The sequence below is a fragment of the Salarias fasciatus genome, chromosome 2 (genome assembly GCF_902148845.1).
Source record: "Salarias fasciatus chromosome 2, fSalaFa1.1, whole genome shotgun sequence".
Taxonomy (NCBI): Eukaryota; Metazoa; Chordata; class Actinopteri; order Blenniiformes; family Blenniidae; genus Salarias; species Salarias fasciatus.
The window spans coordinates 31511986-31533896 of record NC_043746.1 but is presented as its reverse complement, the minus strand read 5'-3'; the positions used below and the strand labels follow the sequence as shown (position 1 = coordinate 31533896).

At 51.9% G+C, this 21911-nt stretch overlaps 1 protein-coding gene across 1 annotated transcript in view; it reads right to left on the bottom strand.

The window, feature by feature from the left end:
- The window catches only part of fat4 (FAT atypical cadherin 4), a 74281-nt gene that overhangs the window by 46452 nt on the left and 5918 nt on the right, over window positions 1-21911 (bottom strand). The window lies entirely within an intron of this gene.

Genomic DNA, 21911 nt, shown 5'->3' with positions numbered 1-21911 from the left:
ACACACACACACACACACACACACACACACACACACACACACACACACACACACACACAGAGTTTAAGATGTATGGAGTGAACCTTCTTGTCTTTACAGGATTAACTCTGGTTTTTAACGGGTTGACTTTTTTTTAAAAGGTTAACTGTGTTTTTTACATGACTAACTGGTTTTTATGGGTTTTTTAAGGGTCAATTGCAGTCTTTAAAGGGTTAACTGCAGTCTTTAAAGGGTTAACTGTGGTTAACCTGTTTGGAGCCTCATGATGGAGCACATGTGAAATACACTGAGTCAAAAGAATGTCTGAAACCAGCAGAAAAACCAGCTCTGGGCAGCTTTCCAACACCAAACTGCAGTAAACTTCATGGAGCTTCAGCACTCGTCTCTCTGGTTTCACTCCACAAACCGTCCACCCTCCTCACGCGCACACGGCGCTCGGCGCTCCTTCTTCTTGCTCTTAATTCCGGTTTCTATTTTTCCACCACGTTCGAGAGCTCCTCTTTCATTTTGAAATTCCTGCGACACGGAGCTCAGGTTTCCAGTAAATCCAGCCGGGCCTCCGCCGAGCGTCCGGCTGCACGTCACCCTGCTTCATATCATTTCGTGTCCATCGCTGGACGTCCTGCATCCAGCTGTGGTCCATCGCTGGACGTCCTGCATCCAGCTGTGGTCCATCACTGGATGTCCTGCATCCAGCTCCATGTTCTATTCCATTATTTTACAGCATTTAGTGGAACGTTGGGTTTTTCTATACATTCTGTCATCAATCTCACAGTAGATCTTTCTTTGGTTGGTGAAGCTACCTGAGCAGACTCCTGAGTGCTGGTGACGGGACACCCGTCCTGGTCACGGAGGGAGGAGCTGGAACCAGACCAGCTGTGAGTGAAGACGACTGATTAGAAATGAATCAGCTGTGAACAGAGCGTCCCGCTGGTTCTCGCCTCCACCCAACAACAGGATGTTTGTGATGGTGAAGAACTTCCGAGCCTGCTGAGCTCTGCAGCTCGTCTCCAGGCCGACGCCTGGATTCCCACGGAGGAAACGCGGCGCTGGAGCTTCACCAGGCTCCATAATGCCTCCATTCAGACTCATTGGGCTGCATGATGTTTAATTGAACCACAAGCTGTTAATCCGAGGAAAGAAAATCAGCTAATCCAGATTAGGGTCAGACAGGCGGGGAGCGCAGGGCGGCCTGCTGGGAACCTTTAAACTGCAGCCTCATTACTAGAAAACCAAACATGTTCTGGTGAAACCAACACCGGGCGGCTGGAGGGCTTTTCTCCACCCGTGAGAAGATTTGGACAAAATCTCACAGCGGCGACGGCGGTTTGGTGGAGTTCGACCTTCCTGGAGAAACGAAAGGAGCAGGTGGTGAAACCTGAGTGAGAACGAATCCAGACTCCATCAGTCCCTCCACCCTCCTTCACAGTTCTTCGTTCTTCTGAAATTTAACCTTGTCAATTTTAAATATATTAGAAGTGCACTAACTTTTAATGCTGCCAAACTGTACATGGAAGCCATGATTACGTTACACCTAACACACTGCACGGCAAGCTGGGGTCAAACCAGCAACTCTTCTTTGAAGCCATTAGCTACTGTCTACAAGAGAACCACTGAAGTGTTGGACCAGAAGCCAAACCGTTCGCATCGCTGCACCGTATTACACAACTGGGAACTGTTGAGCGGGGAAGATGTTATCAAATACAAAAACATCTGCCTGGTCTACAACATTCAGCACAACACTGCTCCCCCTCCCTTCAGCTCATTCATTACCCAACAAAACAGCAGTGGATCACCAGAAGCAGCTCGTCTTCAAATTCCATTCAGGAAGAGCTCTTTGGTCAGCAAAGCAACACAAAACTGGAATTCACTGCCAAACACCATCAAAAATACAGAGAAAATCTGTCTTTACAACACAACTGAAATACAGGCTTATAGACAACCACAACTGCACACACTGACGATTCTCACTGTGTGTGTTTCATGTTCAACTTTTTTTTAGGTTTCCTTTTGTCAGCTGACCGGGGATTACAGCTAAAAATTAGCCATGGAGGCTCATTTAAAGGGGACTGTCCACGTTTTCATAAATCAAAAAACTAAACTAAACTTCTGGGCTTCTCTTTATCGCATCGATGAAGCTTCAGGCCATTTGTTCAGGTCTGACTGTGAAAGGCTCCAAAAGGCCCCAGATCCCTCGATCTGTGCTCATCTGATCGATCCACCAGCTCATGTGGTCAAACAGAGGCACAGCAGCTAAACGTTAGCTTCCTCTGTCCAGTTCAATGTTCCCTAAATCTTACAATCGTTTTAATTCGACAGCTGGCGTTGTGTTCTCTTCTTGCCTTCGGTATTGGGATGTTTTCCGTCTGGAAACAGGACCTTCCATGGTTTCATCCTCATGCTGTTTTGGTTCCAGTCTCAGGTTGTCTCTATCTTCTCATGCCGGCTGGTGCTGAGTGCCTGGAAGTGGATTTGTGTTGAAACACCGGTGTTCCAGCCTCATCGTGTCAACCTGGAGCTGAGTCTCATTGTAGCTTCAGATTAGAGCGTATCATGCATAACACCAGCTTTCTGAAGGTCTCGTGGCACCGTGGAGTGCCTGGGATTAATCTCAAACAATGACACATGCAATGGCTGCTGCGCTTTGCCTTCTGAGGATTTCACTGCATAGCAGCGGAGATCAACGAGCCGAAGAAGTGAAGGATTTTAGTATAAATCCGATACAGTTTAAGAATAAGAGTGACGTTTGCAGACTTCTCCTCTCAGAGACTGATGCTGAGCTGATGTAAGTTTCATTATGACTTGCTGGAGCAAACAGGGAATCAGCACTGTCCCTCCTGGTCTTCACTCTAACACAGAGATGGTACGATGCTGGAGCAAAGTGGACTCAAGTCAAGTCTTAAAAAGAAACAAATATTAGTACCAGTACTGGATGTTGTGGTTTTACTGTCACCAGATGAAACTGCTGTGTTTGGAGATTTACAATTGAAGACGGGGGACGTGGTTAATGCGTCCCACACGGCACCTCCGAGTGATTTCAGGTGGGAACGGACACAAACATTTATCCACAAAGCCTCCGTCTTTCAGGGGAAGGGGACCCGAGCTCGACCAGACAGCTGTGTTTGGGGAAGGAAACCATCCTTCAAAACCAGCGCCTGATAGACGCTCACCCAAACCCTCATACGCAACTGTTCTCAAAAATCCATCACGGCCTCAAAGACGGAGACGCAGTCATACCAGGCCTCTGCAATCAGTGTGTCACCAGCTGGAGACGCCATCACACACTCCCGGGTGTTTGCTTCATCTTCTCTGTTTACAGAAGACTGAACAGCATGGACACACGGGGGACACTGAAGAATGGTGTCTGTCACTGCATGGGGGACGCCATGGGGGGGGGCATCTAGAGGGTAACAGAGGGACATCTAGATGGTAAGAGAGGGACATCGAGAGGGTAACTAGAGGGTAACAGAGACTTTGAGGGTATAACTGGTAAAAAAAAACAAAAAAAAGAAACGGAGCTGACGTCAGAGAAAGCTGTGGAGAGCTGTTTGGAAACTCTTATTAAGATGTGTAATTTTTGCAGATGTTCATTATGCCTTGGCCGGGGTTAAGAAAATAAGAGGCGTGACAGTTTTGCCGTTTGTCTGTGGAGAATAGATCACTGCAGCGCTGACTACCAGCCGTGCGAGGCCGCTGCCGCATTTTCAGGGCAATCAAACCCAAATGTGACGGCAGCACTGGCCGAACCTCTCTCATTCGCAATCCGGAAACTTGAGGCTGGACTCCTGACCCCCGCGCTGCTGCCTGTCAACCTTCTGAGCCCATTTCTGGGCGTAAATGGCGTTTATTTTGTTGCAACAATTCAGACTGCCACAGACTACAGGTAGGATCCACTGCAGAGAGCACCGCGAGTGTGGGAGTCTTGAAGTAGTCTGTCTTATCTCAAAGAATTAAGATTACCTCAAAGTGAATCATTCAACAAGGCCTGGAGCTAATGTAAGCTCCACTGACGTATTCTGCATTATCTCACCTCCACTCACACAACAGCTCTCGCACACACACACTTCTAAAAACAAGCAGAGATTACACATGTCATTTATCCTCAATAAGTCAAACCCAGCGAGCGCTGCAGCGTCTGGTTGTTCAGAAATACCCCGAATGTTCAGACCTGCGTTTCGGAGATACTGAAGAGATGTGATAAGGTTACGGCGTGAGCGCTGCGCTGCCATGGCTTCCAAAGTACTGTCCCAGGCTATTTTCTTCCTCTCATGTTGGACAGAGTTCAAGAAAGGTTGTAAATGTTATTTATCTAAAAGGGAGTGAACTCCTCCGTGCAACAAACTCCCTCCATGTTGTTCCTGGCAAGCGCCCCGGAGCTGGCCATACAAAAGACTGATGCTATTTTCTGTGAAACGTTTTGTTTGGTCTCATCTATTTCTGAAAGGCTGCGCAGTAAATACGTTGATTCTTTGGCCAGTGCGGGTTTGAAACCCAAGGCCTGTAATCAGTTTCCCTTCGCTGCGCCCAGCTGTTTGTTTCTGTCCTCATGACATTGTCCACGGCCGGTTCCCGCCTGAGTGTGAAACCCTGAGACCGTCGAACCTGCTTCAGGTCTGTTTCTGTTGGAATCAGCTACGAATCAGCAGGAACGCCGAACGGCGGCGACGGAAGGACATCTTCATCTTTCCATTAATCACAGCTGAGATTGACCTGTAACGCTACGGCACTAATGAAGAGGTTCTCCGGGATCCAGCCTGACACGGTGAGCAGGTTCCAGCAGCTCCCATCAGGTCTGGGAATCAGCTTTACGACCAGCGGCAGAGATTTACAGCAGACCTGGAAACGCTCATACTCTGCTTCGGTTTAAGAAAATATCACTTGAAGTTTGAAGAGCGCAGCTGGCTCCAGCATCCATCACCGCAGAGCTGTTTAGAGCGGATGAAATGATCTCCTGACGGCTTTGTTTACCGTCACGTGAAGGTTTCATCCGTCTGCTTCAAAGAGAGGAAAGCTTTTAGTGCTGGGGAACGAAACGAAGACGTCTCCTCTTCCAACCCAAACCCATTCCAGCGCCGAGCGACTCCAGCAGCAGAGGAAACCTCTGACGGAGAGCAGGAGAGAAGAGGCTGAAGGACAGAAGGGAGGAGAAGAGAAGCCAGAAGGAGCAGCGGAGGAAAAGATGGAGGGAACCGTTGGAAGGTGGAGGAGAGCGGTGCGGGAGGAAATGCAGAGTGGGCCATTCAGCCCGAGCAGACTGCGTGGCGTGAGTTTTATGGTCTAACTACTTAATAGTAAATAAGAGGCCTGAGCGATGTGAACGGCCATTCATGGGGCCAGACGGAGTGATTAATCCATGCTGGGCGCTGGGAGCATGGACGCAGCAGAGAAAGAAAAAAATAGGCTCTTTCTTTCTGCGAGCCGTCTCTATCTCACAGCCCCACGGCTCCTAATTGGTTAATTTCATAAAGTTCTGAAAGGGGCGCTGGCGGAGGCCCCGCTGCCCCCCCCCCCCCCCCCCCCCCCCCCACTGAGGGACAGGGGCTGGTTCAGCATGGCTACCTGCAGCTCCTGGGCTCCGTGGGGGGCGGCAGCCCGCTGTGGGGGGGGGGTAATGGTCCAGACGGGGCTTCGGCTGGTCACTTCCAGTGTTTGGTCTCTGCTCATTATTTCCCTCTGGGCTGCTGCGCGACGCCACGGCTAACGAGCCGCGCAGGAAACCGAGTCGATGCGAGTCGACGTGATGCCTTCAGATCTCAGCCTCGCACCGACGATGAGAGCTTCAGTCAAACTCTGACGAATCGTCACGTGAACAGTGGGCTGAAGTTACCAAACCAGCGTCTGCGCTGGTTTACCCAGAGGCCAGAGTCACAGGCTGCTGGTCCGACTCCAGGTCTGCATCTGCTGAGTCAGCGCCGTGCTGAAGTTCTCCTCAGCACTACAGGAGTCGGCGGGCTACAAGCTGCCAGTAGCTGTTGGTATGAAGAGAGGCTGAAGTGGACATTTTCACCCTCCAAACCTGGAAAAGGGACACTTGACTGGTGTTACTCTGACGGTGCCACTGAGGTCTGAAGTGTTTGGAAGGTTTGCTGAGTCTGAAGCTGCCTGTTTTAATGGCTGATTGTTTGAGAATCTCTCCTCTGTGCGTTACTGAAGTCTTTACTGGATGAAGTTATCCCCGGGAGGACAGACTGCTGTCCAGGGATTTCCACTGAGTGGCTGAAATAAAGCAGCATTCTGCTCATTTTCCCTGCAAATGAAGTGATCTGGGTCCACATAATGCTCACGCACAGGAGTCACTTTGCTTTGTTTTTTGTTTGCCATGCGTGGAAGTCGTGTTTTCCAAAAGAGGCTGAAAATAGATTTGATATGCCTGAAATGAGGCTGGAGAATGAACTCAAAGTGAATTTCCAACAAAGCGTTCAGCTATAAACACTTATTGACTGCATTAACTGCCGTCTTCAGGCCAGACACTGAAATGTCTCCATCAGTTACTTTGCATGCAAATGCCTCTCTCTCAGAAGAACGGCATTATGGGAAACCTCCCTATCAAAGCTTGGGATCAGGGTCTTTAGAGTGTTTTGCCACTAAAATGAGCAAATCAAGCGAGGCTTGGAGAACATGTTTACACTCCCCCTTCACAGCAAAGTGGCCCCGACATGAATGTCTGGCACAGAGCCCCCCCCCCCTCCCAGCATGCCGTTTGCTTCCCAGCCACCTTGACTGATTATTTCTTCATTTCTTTTTCTTAATGTCACTGCAGCATCGGGCTTTCATAACGTAGAGAGCGTCACAGTATAAACAGGCTCCCGTTACAGGGAGGCTCCGGCGGCGGCGGCGGCGGGCTGCAGCTCCCAGTGATCTGTGTCATCGGCGCGGCGGCCTCGGCCCGAGCAGCAGTCCCTCACCGCGGGGACGGCTGAGACGAGCCAGGTCTGGGCCGGAGGACCATCCGTCTCCATAAAGTCGACTTGTTGGGGAAAAGTGAAGGAATGAGGGGCGTCGGCCTGTTCGGATCTGTGTGTCGTCTTTCAGAGAGACCCTACATTTGCTACGTGTGAACTCTGAACTGGGCGTTAAATCAACCTGTATGATCCTCCAGCAGCACATGAAACACGCAGAAACACCTGAGGAGGATCCGTCGGCCTCGGAGCTGTTCTGTGGTATAACTGATAAATACCGTGTTGTGTTGAGGAGTATGAGGGCCGTCAGGGGAAGAGCGGTCTAACAAGGCTGAAACTTTAAAGCTCTAAATTGCATTTGGTGGGACGGCGGCGCCACGGCCACCGGTTCCCTCCGCCCTGCGGACTCTGACGAGGACACCGAGTTGGAGACGAAGTTGGAACAAGCTGCAAAATGAGCTTGAAGAAAAAAAGCAGTTATCAGGATGTATTTCAGCGAGAGCCCAAAAAAAGAAAACATTCGCATCTGCAGCTTCCTTTCATCTGCACTTCCCGTGCCGTGAGCCTCGGCCGGCGTTCACGTTGCGTGCGCCGGTCTGCAGAAGACATCAGGATTTTCTGCCTATCGGCCGCGGTTCCCAGCCGGCATACGTCCCGGGGATTAAGGCACTTCAAAAAAAGAAGCGTTTGGGAGGGAGCGGGGGCGGCGGGGACGGGGAGCGTGGGGGTTTGGGGGGATAGCCGACAGGATGAAAAGAAGTTGGGGGCCCATAGAAATGCTAAGGAAGTGCTCCTGTTTTTCTGTGCGAGCCGCTCCGGGGTAGGAAGTTCCCAGCTCTGCCACTTCATTAATTCATGCTATTTAACAAGCGGGATTGTGGTGGGGCTTCTTCGGCCCCCTTCACACTGCAACCAACAACAGCGCCATCAGTAACTGACAACCCCCCGGGCGGAGGGGCTGTGGCCTCTGGGGTCCACGCTGCAAACAGAGCCACGGGAAGCAGAACCTCGCCATTCAAGAGTTCAGCCTTTATTTGTCATCCCTGGTTTCTCCCAATCACCGGCCTCCGAGGCTGGACCGGGGATAGAGGCTCAAGCTCCCGTTCCCCATTCAGACGGGGGCGGCCGTGTGGAGGAGGGGGGGTCGCTCATCAGAGGAATCAGTATGCTCGTCCACAACGGCTCGGCTTTCGCTGACCTGGTCTGTGAACCGCTGGGAGACGCAGAGGCGGCTTCAGGAGGCCGGAGCCAGAGACGAACCGACTTATCTAAACCCCGATGTTTCCCTACTCGTCAAGGAGCGATCCGAGTCCTCTGAAGAGGAACTGGAGGATGGGACGGCGCCTTCGCCGCTCAGGTGTACACAGACCAGGAATCAGCATCAAAGAGGAGCTCAAGCAGTCTGAGAATTCACAGGTCTGATCGATGGGACAGCCTGACTACACGGCTGTGACGTTTCTAAAAGCTCTGGAGAGGTTCAGCAAACTGAGTATTGGAGTGACATGAACGTCTACCCAGGATGCTCCAGGTTTTTTACTGAAGTTCTCTTCTTGTGAAAAGCTTAATAACGGCTCCAGTGTCTAATCTGAAGTCCCACAAATGGATTTGGCTTTTGTCTTACCATATAGTAAGAATTTAAAGATTCTATAGATTTAAAAGTACTGAAGAGCATTAACCCTTTAAATGAGACCAAACTCAAGAAAAAATGTGAGATGAAACAAACGAATTATTCATCTCCAGAGTCAGTGAGAAGAAGTCCTGTGGCTGCTGGGCCACGAGTGAAAAAACATTTAATTGGAACAATATAATAATTCAGGGAGACAGCATGATGAACTGATGGGAGACACATGAAGGGGATTTGAAGGGGAGATGTGGCCGTTCACTCCCAGAATGCCGTGAAAGCGCCGTCCAGCCATAAGCTGTACATGTGGGTTTCATCCAACAACAGCTCTGAGCAAACACGCTCGCCGGCCTCCGGGGAGCTCCACGAGGACGTGAGCTGACGGATCACCGCGGCGGCGAGGGGAGGTCTGAGACTCATCCACATGTGAGTCCACTCCGAATCTGGAATGAAAGCTGCGTTATCCTCTTGGTGAATTAGCCGAAATGACATTGCGCTAATGCCTGTCTGGAAGAATGTTACCCACAATCCCTCAGGAGATCCCGCCCGGGCCTCACATCACTCACCGTGCCTAAAGGTGTTGAAACTGGGGGTGAAATTCCCATATCTGTAACCTCAAACTAAAAAATCCGGCCGCTCACAGCTGTTTCCAGACGGACTCATTCATTACCTCGCACGGCCGCCGAGGGACGGCGACTGAAAATAAACAGCGCGATAATAGTGTTATATGGTCAAGTGACATTATCTGGAGTCTGCTATCTCTCACGGCGAGACCATAATGGACGAGGGTGAGGGAGTGCACGGAGGACGTCTCCTCACGGCCCGCTGGGCCCGGCGGAGCGCGGCGGCAACTGGCTCCGCCCCCCTCTTCGCTGCTAATATAGTTATTAAGGGATGCCAGTGGGAAGACCACCAGCGTAGGATTGTCCCTGAATTATCACAGTTGCTTTTCAGGGCCGTGGAAATCCTCTAAAGGCGAGTGATTCAGTGTCACACAAGGCTTTTATCACCTTCCCACTGGGGCCCGGGAGGATCCCCACCAAGACCCACAAAGACACACACAGCCCCGCTCACACACACACACAAAATGCTCACAGGCGAGTGTGTGGAGCAAACACATGAACCGCATATGGAACAGAATAAAGACAGAACGGCGGCGTTAGAGGAGGATGCAACAACCCGAACGGCCAGAAGCTTCCAGCAGAGCAAAAACTGTCCGTGTGACTGAAATGAAAAGTATAGTTTCCACTGTGAGGATGTGTAAATGGAGAAGGTGACAGTTAATGCAAACAGCTGGACTTTCTCCAGCGAGCGTCAGCTCCTCTGCTGAACGGATCACGGCCGGAGTGAAAAAAGATTATTCAGACGATTTTCCTTCGTTTTCTCCATTAAATAAGAAACTCCCCGGATGGGACGCTTTCTCAATGAGGTCAAGAACACTAACGGCACACACACACTCTACTCCCAGTCCTTTTTTACCACACAGTTAATGGCTTTAACATACGTGGATGTCCAGGATGGTTAGAGTCTTAGCCAAACAAGGGGAAATGCCTGGGAATTACCTGCTGGACCCAGGAGATCCTGGCAAACGCCACGCCAGGGCGAGAGGGGCGGCCGTGAAAACACTCCGTCCAGCAAACAAAGAGCGAGGCAGCTCAGGTCTCTGGGGCAAAATTCGCTCATTAATTCCACTTAGCTCGATTCTGCACGCTTTTCACTGAGCACTGACTGACAGCGTTTTTTCCACAAAGACAGCATTGAGACATCTCCGCTTCTGTGAATGAATTGTTGAAAGTCTGATAAGGCTACGGTCACACTGGCCGAGCACCCAAAACTACAAATTTGACCGCCAATTTGCCGGAGAAAAAGTTTCCGCTCCGCCTTCCGGAACGACAGCTCGGGCTCAGAGAGCGGAGCTCTTACCACACTTTTTCCAAATTAAACTCTATTGGTGTTTCCACCCGATGGGACGGTGCAGGTCAGTGGCTCTCAGCGCCAGGAGGGACATCAGCTTTCATTTAACGCTCAGAGGGGACGTGGACGTCCCGCAGTGAGAGTCTGGCTGCAGGATTGATTGGAAAAAGGGAATTGTGGGCTGATCAGATAGGCTACAGTTCATGACTCCAGCCCTCTTTCTGTTTCATCTCAGCCGCTCTGATAACTAATGGTGGAAAAGATGGAGCAGGCGTCTCTTTGAAGGAAACAAAAGCCCCCTGAGCTTGTGACATGTCGGCCCGGTAATCTCGGCGGTCCCAGGCTGTGCCACTATTAGCATGGCAGCGGAGCAGAGCGCTGGCCGGCCGGCCGGCCTCTGCGCTGGCTCAAACCCTGACTAAATCTGTCTGATTCTCATCAAACGCGGCGGAGGGGGGGGGAACTCCAGCCGAGACTCAAAGCAGACGCCGCGCCACACAACTGGCCTGGCAGGCAGAGCTGTCACCATTCAGCGTGTTCCAGTCCTCCGCAGAGACAAGCCAGCTACAAAAACACCGAGCCGGTGCCTGGGCCCATGAGAAGCAGCGAGGGGAGAGGGCTGAGCTCATCGCCGCTTAATGGGCCACGATAAGGAAAAAGTGTCTCTAACAAAACACGTCAGGCTGACAATAGAAAGGCTCCTCTGAACGGGGAGGGCTCCAGCTCGCTAATGAAGGGCGGAGGCCTCCGCCTCGGCTCCTGCTCTGTTTCACTCCGTCCTGAGTGGGACGGGCGGCCCCGTCAGAGATTTTCCACCTTCCGTGTGACCCATTTTACCACCTCCATCCATCCATCCGCCCCACTCCCTCTCCTTTTGTATGCAGCCCCCACCCCCTCCCCGCCGAGGGTTTAACCTCGGGTCACCACCAACTCCTTAATCAGTTCAGCACATGACCATTCCTTTCAGATCCCGCATACCAGGAGGGAAGCACTCCCTGATACAGTAAATTACGATAAAGAGCTCACGACCCAAAATCGAGCGACCATATCCCCGAATGAAAGCCGGGGCCCGGGGACATCAATGGGCAGATTTGGGTGTGGGGCGGCGGTGGCGGTGGGGGCTGCACAGCACTTCTCCAGAAAATCCACACTTCAAAAGAAGCTCGCATTAGACTGACGGGAAGAACGAGGGGGGGGGTCGGCCGCGCACACCCACTGTGGTCACCAACAAAGAGACGGAGCAGAAAATGTGAAGCTGATGCGAGTTGTGTGAATTCTTTGAAGGATATCACGTAATGGTTAGCAGCCAGTCGCCTTATCGCCGCGCAGCGGCACTGCAGCGGGATTTCAGACGCTCGCCCTCTCATTGTCGTTTCACTATTGTTCTCTCAGCGAACGTCGGAAAGACGCCGCTGACTGGCCGTCCGAAGGGGTCGGGCCAGTTTCCTGGGTTAGCCTAAAGGGGAAAGGTCAAAAAGCACTAACAAAGATCAGGAAAAAGAGTCAGCAGAGGTCCAGAGTTCAGCTGCTGCAGTTGGATTTGGTTTCCCTGCTCCTAACAGCCAGAGGCTGATTTTCCTGAATCCTCCTGTTTAATGCCGTCAACCGAATGAACAACGCAAAAATTACCAAAATTCAAATGGACTAACACTCAAACATTTTATTAGCTTGGTCTGAAAACAGCACACCCTTTGTTTTTGAGGATAACCTGGACTTTTTCCATCCGTCACATCCTGGAGGTTTGTCCACACTGAGCCCACATACAGTATCTGTCAGGAGACCAGGACCAGGGCTCTCTTCAAAGAGAGGCGCGATAACCTCCAGCCCAGACCGGCGTAATCCAGAGAGCCCGAGAGAGCAGGACGTCATATTCATGCTGCTTCTGTCGATACCCAGCAGAGCGGACAGATCTGGACAGTGGACGGACAGGAAGCGTCTGTGTCCTTCTGATCTCACTGAAGCAGGAGTCAAGAGTGGCGTTAAAGCCCGGCTGCCTCTCAAAGCCCTCACACCGTCCATCTCTGAAGAGACAGCACGCTTCAGAAGTTCAGTCAGCTGTCTCTTTAAAAGCTCCTGACAGAAGTCGAGCATCACAACAAACCTAAAACCGTCTGCACAGCGCGCAGGATCGATGTGACGACTCAGAAGTTCCAGTGGAAACGCTGGCCAACCGCAAAATAAGGTTCCTTTCCCTGGAAGCCGCCCTCAGCTCACACGGTGGCTTTCTTCAAGGGAGACAAGTGAAGAGCACTCGTCCGCAAATGAAGATGACAAACAACCTCTGCACTCAGCGGCGACGGGAGGGGGTCAGGGGTCAGGGAATGAAACGGCAACACCTCTGCAGCCACTTGACGGGATGAAGAAAGAGCAGGAGAGAGGAGGGCGGCGGGGTGCTGGAGAGGGTGGGAGCAGCACTTGAGGCCAGAATGGCCGACACAAGCCTCCCAGCAGCGGCAGTCAGCGGCCGGGGGACACAGGGGCTACTGTTCCCATTCAGGCCTTTGTCTCCCGGGCGCTCTCTTGTTTTTCCTCAGCAAACCGTGTGTACAATGAAGGCGGCGTGCTCCCCTCCCCTCCCGCAAAGGACTGTCAATACCGGACCTATCAGACCCTGAATGGCCGAATCAGCCTTCCCATGAAAATCAAGTCAATGACCTGCTTCCCCTGGCTCTGCTCCTCGTGAAGTGGCTGACAGCTATAACTTCAATAAGAGAGAGAGAGAGAGGGGTTTCTCACATGTTGCTGAGGGGACTCTGCCTCGCACTCGGCATCCTCATATAAAATGCATTAATTCCTTCGCTGTGAGCTCACCGTAAATGATGTGATTGTGAGCGATTCGACATAGTTTTCCGAGCTTCCCCGAGCCCCATAAAGCGGAGAAAGAGAAAACATGTTGCCGGGAATGCTAAGACAATTTTGAAGCAAACATTTAACTTCAGCCTTCTGACCCAATCAAGTGGAAGAGAAGACAGGCTTTGTCCACCTTGGCCCATCCGAGACGGCTCTGCGAGAGGAGGGGGAGCGGGGAGGAAAAGAAATGTAAAGATTTTGCCAAGCTTTTGTCACGCCTTAAGGACTGGCTCAGTCAATTGCTGTCAGATCAAGAAGACAGAAAGAAAAACAGCCGCGGTTGCCTTATATAAAAAAAGAAACACTTTCTCTCTCAGCCAAGTCGGGAGAGTCCCCACAGACAGAATTACACAGTTACTTTTAAAGGATTTGCATTTAAAAGATGGCGTACAGGCCTGAATGCGGGTCGTTTCCCCGTGACCATAGAAACACTAGAATAGGTGGAAAATTCAGTCCGCTGAACTTTAAACGACTTTATTAAAGTGTCACTAATCAGACGTGAAAGACACAAGGTTTTAGTGTTTGGCCAAACTCAGAGAAAAACCAGGGGAAAAAAAAAGCTTAATGACCTGTTAAGAGCATTACTCTGAGACGCCGTGTTGATGTCCCGTCCCATAATCAAGAACGGACCATTAATGCCACAAGTATGTGAAGAATTCCATGAAGCATTGTGTGGAAAGAAGCTTTAAAACCCAGCCGGGGTGTGGAGACGCTGCTCAGCCCCAAACACAAGACGCCAACACCTCACTGCCGTCAGCCCCACCGCTGACGGAACAACCAGGAACCAGTTCCCCGAGCAGGGGAACCAGGAACCTGTTCCCCGAGCAGGGGAACCAGGAACCAGTTCCCTGAGGAGGGGAACCCTGGTTCCGGAGCAGAAAGCGGGTCCTATTGGTGGGTGATGGGACAACAAGGCCGATCCTGGAAACAATGGAGGCTGAAGAGTTCTGAGCTGAGAGAGCAGAGAGCTGCTGTCTGCATCCAGCAGCCAGGGGGCGACGCAGCCCGCATCCAACAAGACATCTGTCATCCCACCATCCATCTGTAATCCATCCATCCATCTGTAATCCAACCATCCATCTGTCATCCATCCATCCATCTGTAATCCAACCATCCATCCATCATCCAACCATAATCCATCCATCCATCCATCATTCAACCAGCATCCATCCATCCATCATCCATCCATCCATCCATCACCATCATTCATCCAACCACTCAATTAAACCATTCAACCAACTATTATCCAAATATCATACAACCATCATCCGTCCACCCATCCATCATTCAACCAGCATTCATCCATCCATCCATCATCCATCATCCAACCATCATCAATCCATCATCCAACCAGAATCCATCCATACATCAATTTGTCATTCAACATCCTCCATCATCCAACCATCTATCATCCATCCACCATCCATCCATTGTCCAACCATCCTACAACTATCATTCATCATCCAACGATCATCCATCATCGAACCATCAATCCACACATCATCATCCATTCATCTATCCATCCATCATCATCATTCATCCAACCACTCAATCCATCATTCAACCATCCATTATCCAAATATCTTCCAATCATCATTCATCGATCCATCCATCCACCATCCATCCATCCACCATCCAACAATCATCCATCGATTCATTCATCCAACCATCATCCAACCATCATCCAACCATCATCTACCATCATCCAACCATCATCTACCATCATCCAACCATCATCTGCCATCCGCTCACCAGAAGAAGACAGACCTCATTTCCATCCAACACACAGAGGTCTCATCATTATGTATGTGTGTGTGTGTGTGTGTGTGTGTGTGTGTGTGTGTGTGTGTGTGTGTGTGTGTGTGTGTGTGTGTGTGTGTGTGTGTGTGTGTGTGTCTGTGTGTGTGTGTGTGTGTGTTCCAGTAGGAACAGAGCCTCTGATCTACCAGGCTGCTCCTAATCATAAACACAGTAAATGAATCGTCCCGGGACTCCTTCCTCTGGAGTTAAATTCGGAGCTAATTGACGAGGAGCGGCGTGCCGAACGCAGGAAAACAACACACGGTAAACAACACTAACAACGGAGCGGAGAGTGGAGGACGCCGCTCCATTTCAGTTTCCAGTGGCTTTATTTATCCTCCCGGGGAAGCTATTTATGTGCTGTTCAAGTTCATTATGAACAGGATGGCCTGCTGGGGGGTCAAAGGTCAGGCTCAGGGGCTCACAGCGGTCATCTGTCAGCAGTGGGATTCAAACCTGCGAACCTCTGAGTACACGTCTGCTCCTCTGGACCATCATGGAGTTAAAACCATTCGACTGAGAGACCTGCAGGAAAGCGAGTGCTGCTCGGCCCAAAATGACATGACATGTGGAGGTTAAAGGTCATCACATGATGCTCAGTGTCAAACTGTAGAAAACAGACATGAGGGAAGCCCAGCTCGACCCCTGCTGGAGCCACACTGAGGCTCCGCCGGAAACCCTCCGACACAGCAGCGTCAAGCCGTCCCGCCGAGCCGGACGCCTGGCGCAGTGGCGCTAACGCCAAACAGCTCCGCACGCAGTCAGATGTCGGGGAATCAAACCGGCTCCATGTGAGCACAGCTGGCGGGACTCCAGGCCCGGGGCGCTGCCGCTCAACACACTTTCAAAGAGCAGCAGTAAGGTGATGCCTCTGCACTGTTACTGATTGATTTTCACATGCAGGGTTCAATTCCCACACAGGATTCCCAGAATTCAACAGAACAAGGAAACTCAAAACGATCTGGACCTGAGTTAAAGTCACAGCCGTTAATTCTGCAGAGAAACATCTGAAACCCAGGAAGTGATGTCAATGAAACCATCAGGCCGGACAAGAGCTGAAATGTTTGGATGCACTCAGACTAAAGACATGCATGAATGAGCCTCTAGTGGAGACTGTCTTGTACTGTTCCACTGCAGCTCGCACCGAGGCATGATGGGAAGTAATAACCACATCATTACCAACAGCGTCTCGGCCTTGTCGCACGTCAGAGGAAAAAAGAAATCCTGCAGAGTTCACACTGCAGCTGCCAGTCAGCACGCTGGGACACACACACACACACACACACACACACACACACACACAGAGCCGGTTACGAAGCTGCCAGGACCAAAAGCTTCCGCTCATGATCTGCCAGTCAGGTCAAAGGTCGCTCGGCGGACTGAGCAGTGAGAGATGCTCCGTCTCAAACGGCTGCTTCAGACGTCATGAAACTCCTGCAGGATCACGTGCGAATCAGCGAGACGACGGATTAGCATGGCAGCAGCTGGACGCTAACACACACACACACACACACGCAGTGAAGTGAGCTTTCATAAAGTTTTATGAGCGACCAGAGACACATTTTAATAAAATGGTCAAACTGTAAAAACAGTATCACATCATGAAGCATCTGGTTTCTGCTGCACGAAGGACCGGAAAGACCAGGACCCAGACCCCTCCAGGACCCAGACCCCTCCAGGACCCGGACCCCTCCAGGACCCAGACCCCTCCAGGACCCAGACCCCTCCAGGACCCAGACCCCTCCGGGACCCGGACCCCTCCAGGACCCAGACCCCTCCAGGACCCAGACCCCTCCAGGACTGACCTGAAAAACCTGGACCCCCTCCAGGACTGAATCGTGTTACTGACACAACTGGAGAGCAACAAAAGGAAACCAGAAGGTCTAGGAGGGTTAATGAGCCTGTCTGTCTCAGCCCCACAGACGGGACTGTCCTGTTACCCTTTTTGGGGTGGGGGGGGGGGGGGGGGGGGGGGGGGGGGGGGGGTTTGTCCTGTAACACAGTGGCTTGCTATGGAGGACCTGTTTCTTGTAGCCAGAGACCAGATCTTCTTTCTGGAGCTTCAGAGGGAGCGCTGCTGCTCGGAGACTCCAGAGAGAAGAGCCTGCTGTTCTGCGGCTGTGGAAGTCTAGAACAATCCACCAGCAGAGCTTCAGAGACACTGAGCTCAAGGCTCGCCTCCGAACCCGTCTCCAGGCTGTCAGTGAGACAGTCAGCATGAAGGTAAACCGTGACATCATGTGCTCATCACTCATTGGCTCCCTGTATTCGTGGCTACTCTGATTACTTTTTTCAGCTCTGGTATTCCATCTAGAATCTAAAATAAACTAAGGTTGGTCTGAACAATGTCTGGCTGCGCCGCAGATGAGATCACAATGATTCAAAAAAGATTTGGAGGAGAAACTGGCGAGATCCGCTCCATCACCGGGTGGATTTTCAAGGTCCAGGACGAAGCCAGAAACACGTCAAATGAGGTACACGAACAAACTCGACACGAGAATTTAACAACTTGCACAGAAATGGAAGGCTGGAAGAGTCATGCAGGGACATTTTGAGAGCTGAAATATTTCAATTCCAAATTGAAAACAGCTGCAAAGCGAGCGCGGCTTGGCCGGCGAGCTAAGACCCGAGCAGCAGCAGGCGGAGCGGGGAGAAGCCCGCACGGGGCCCGCGAGCACGGAGGGGAACATTACCACGGCCGAGACGCTGCGACGCATAAAATAGAAGTTCTGCACAAGCAATAAGTCACAACATGGCTAAGCTCTTCATAAAGCCCGACTGCAGGAGCTCCAGGATCTCCTGACGGAAAACTCATAAACTAAGAGGGGAGATAACAATAACAGGGTCTCTGGCTCCGTGGTGCCAGTCCATCTACCAGAGTCCAGCTCCAACCCCCCCAAAACCTCCCTGCCCCCCTCCTCCTCCACCCCCCGCCTCCAGCTCCAACCCCCTCCCTCTCCTCCCTCCATCTCCAGCTCCTAAATTATCCGTCCGGGTTGTGAGGATCCCCCTTCCTGCCTGCGGGCCGCTGGTCTTACCACAAGCTGTGGAGCCGAGGTGTGTGTGTGTGTGTGTGTGTGTGTGTGTGTGTGTGTGTGTTCTCGTATTTCTATCCTTGTTGGGGCCAAATGTCCCCACAAGGATAGCAAAACGTGGAACGACGTGCCTTGTGGGGACCTTTTTCCGGTCCTAAGTAGGAGAAACAGTGTTTTCTTGACCATGTTGTTGTTACTGAAAAAAGTAAAAGTGCAAAAACATTTCTTTAGGGTTAGGCTTTGTTGTGGTGTGGGTTAGGGTTAGGGTAAGGGTCAGGGTTAGGGGCTAGACATGAATGGGAGTCAATGGAAGGTCCCCACAAGGATAGAAATACGAGACTGCGCGTGTGTGTGTGTGTGTGTGTGTGTGTGTGTGTGTGTGTGTGCGCGCGCACACCGAGTAAACGCACACATCCTCTGCGGGCCTGGTGTTTGATGGCCCCGCAGGAGGAGGAGGATCCACTAAATCTCATTTCAGACGTGCTTCTGATGGACGGCGAGCAGGAGGCGGGACGCGCAGAGGCGCGGCGGCGAGCTCTCTCTCCCGGTCGCCGGGCTGCACGGCGAACGTCTGAGTTGTGAAAACAATGGAAATTTGCTCGCTGAGCCTTCAGCATGTGGATCCGTGGAGTGTTTGTTGACGCTGCAGAGCCCTGCTAAGTCACGTGTAAGAACAAATCACGGTGGAGCTGGGATCCATTATTACCGCGGCCAGACGTGCCAAAGTCAACCCGGCGCTCCGCCTCCTCCTCCTGACTTCATTTTACAAGTCAAAGTAGTGGAACATTCTTTTTCTTTTTTGTCAGGCTGGAGAGACTGGGGTATGTTTTATGGTCCGAGCAGCACAGAGAGAGCTGATGAAGAAACCTCTGGGATGCCGTCATTCAATTCCACAAACTTTATTGATACCTAATGAGGAAATTCAGCCACGGTCAGGCGAGAACACAGCCAATCACAGCTGACTGATCACTTCAACGCTCCCAATCAAACTCAGCACTCCTGCAACCGGAAAACACCACGAGAGAGGGAGTCAAGACCAACACCACGACCAGAGCCGGAGTCTGAAACACCCCAGGCGTGTGAGCTGCTACCAGTCGCCGTTTCCCTGAACTCCAGTTTGACCCCCGGCTGTCAGTTCCTGGCAGCTCTCCCTCGCGTCCATCCGCGCACGGCTGAGTGTTTATCCAGCGTTCACGCTGACGGCGTCTGGCAGAAGTGGACAGACGCTCCGAGGCGAGCGGCAGTCCTCGGGTTCAGGTTCAGGTCCAGACCGGGACCGGAGGGACCACCTACCGGGACGGGCCGGAGTGCATGAGTTACAGCCCGGCTGTCCAGCACCGCCGACGCTCCACGGCCGGGACACACTCAAAACAACACAATTAGACCGTGAATTACAACACACCGGGACGCAGTCTGTTCTGCATCGTCCCTCCTCCAGTTTTCCTGAATGTGCCTCCTGAGGGACATGAAACTTCATACTAAATTTCTATAAAAATCCAGCGTGATCGGAGCGTTTCTCCTGCTGAAGATGAGAGAGTGTGCAGCTCAGGGAGCTCTCTGGAACGCTGTCACTGCCTCTCTCAGACACACACACACACACACACACACACACACACACACACACACACACACACACACACACACACACACACACACACACACACACACACTGTAGCATCCAGATGGACGTGACCTTCTGCTGCTGTCATGCTGACCTCTCTGCTTCACAGGGTTTGTATTTCAGGCAGATTTATTTCTCACACTGATGCTCTGGTTACATTCCCCCGGACGGCAAAAACACAGAGAGGAAGAAGAAGAAGGTGAGAGAAGCTCTCAGGTCTGACGGTGAGGGAGGCGGAGATCCTGGACTAAACATCGCTGACAGCGGCACTAAGTGAAGTTTTGGATCGGACTCAAACATCTGCATTCCTGCGCCGTGATGCCAGCTGATCCCCGTTTCCTCCACCTGCTCGGGACCTGATCCTGAACCAGCGCTTCCTTCCCATCAGTCCCAGCAACGCTGCCTGAGTCTGGCACAAAAAAACAGACTTCCTGCCACCCCACCTCTTCCTTCATTCCCACAGCTCCCAATAACACGGCCCGACGAGTCCAGCAGCCTCCAGAAACAGGCTTTCCTCTCCAAACAGCCAGGAGGGGGGAGGGGGGAGGGGGGCCGGCTGACAGCAGCATCCATACACACTCCTAAATCTGCCAGGCCGGGACGCCGGCGCGCTCAGAAAAATAATACGAGCAGCAGCAGCCTTTATCTGTGACGGCAGAGGAGAGGAAGGCCTGCTGGACGTGTTTACTCTGAGGGAGGAGGCGGACTGGACGCCCCCCCCCCCAGACCCAGACCTTCAGGAAACAGTCCAGAGAGGCTGCAGGCCCTGAGCCAGACCAGGACCGGGACCAGGAACCCAGTCCTCACACATCTGGCTCTTCCTCTGGCTCCTTCTTAAAGCTTTCGGGCTGCCAGTGCAGGTTTGGGTTTAATTCTGAAAACATCACTTCAGCAACAAAGTTGTAAAACTTCTGCACCACTGACAAAGAAAGCAGTTTAAAATGTTTTTCTCTTCTAGCTTTCTGTTAAAATCTGATGAATCACGATCGTTGCAGGTGTGTTAAGACGAGGAAACGTGTTCAGAGGTCTGGATTGGAAACACCTGCTCATCACCAGACCGGCGGGGAGCCACGGGTTCAGCGGGGACGTCGCAGGACGTGATGAACCTAAAAACATCCAGAGGAATCTGGATTCACCCACAATGGGCCCGGCCGCTGCCAAGATATTTTACTACTGCATGTTTACCAAACTAGGAAATGAGAGGAAGAAAGAGATTTCTGGGCAGTGGACTCATCCACGATGCCTTCCAACCAGGCTCATACATTCTAGCAAACAGACTGCGGCTGCTGCCTTTGAGCAGCGCGGAGCAGGACCAGTCCGGTTCCACACATGAGCCAGATGTGAGCCAGAAAGCAGCCTGCCTGACCCCCCCACCCCCCCGGTACCCAGCGACCCCCCTCCTGCTGGCTGAGATGATGAGCTGATAAAACATGGACTCTCTCTGTTTGACTGTTTCCAAAACATCACACTCGCCGCGCTCGTCTCGGGGAAAACGCCAGCTCCTCCTCATGCTTTCAATCAATGGCGAAAATAGGAAATGAAGAATGTGAAAGGGTCACGACCCCCGGGATGGAAATAACCCCCCAGCCGCTACTGGGTATCTGCTGTGTAAACACCAGCGTGGAGAAACATTAGTCTAAGTCTGAACGTCTACGCTGAGCACCACCCTCCACTCTGAGCCCCCGCTGACAGCAGAGGCCCGGACGCTCCCAACATGGCCGACCGGCGTCCCGCTGAAGAGCCAAACCGGTCCCGTTCCCCACAACGGACCGCTCATCTGAAATCCTCCAACTTCCAGTGTGGAGAGATTGACTCCCGAGCCAGGTGCTGTGGTAAAGTCATCTCTCCGGGGGGAGGGGGGGGGGGGGTCAGTCTTAGCATGAAACCAATCTGGAGTTTGAAGTCTGGAGCAGTCAAGCACTAGATTCTCTCATTAGCCCCACAGTAGAGTCCACAGGAAAGCAGATTGCCATCTTTGCTGCGGGCAGTGAGAGGGAACATTTGATATTCCCGTTTGGCTCCGGCAGGCCTTCAGGTTCACTCTGCTGACACAGTCCTGCCCGGTAATCCTTGATTTCATTAATATGTGAGTTCGTCTCTAAATACCAGATTGCTGTGTCAGATTTCAGCTCTAATACTTGCAGGCGTTGAAAAGGCAATAACATGTGTCC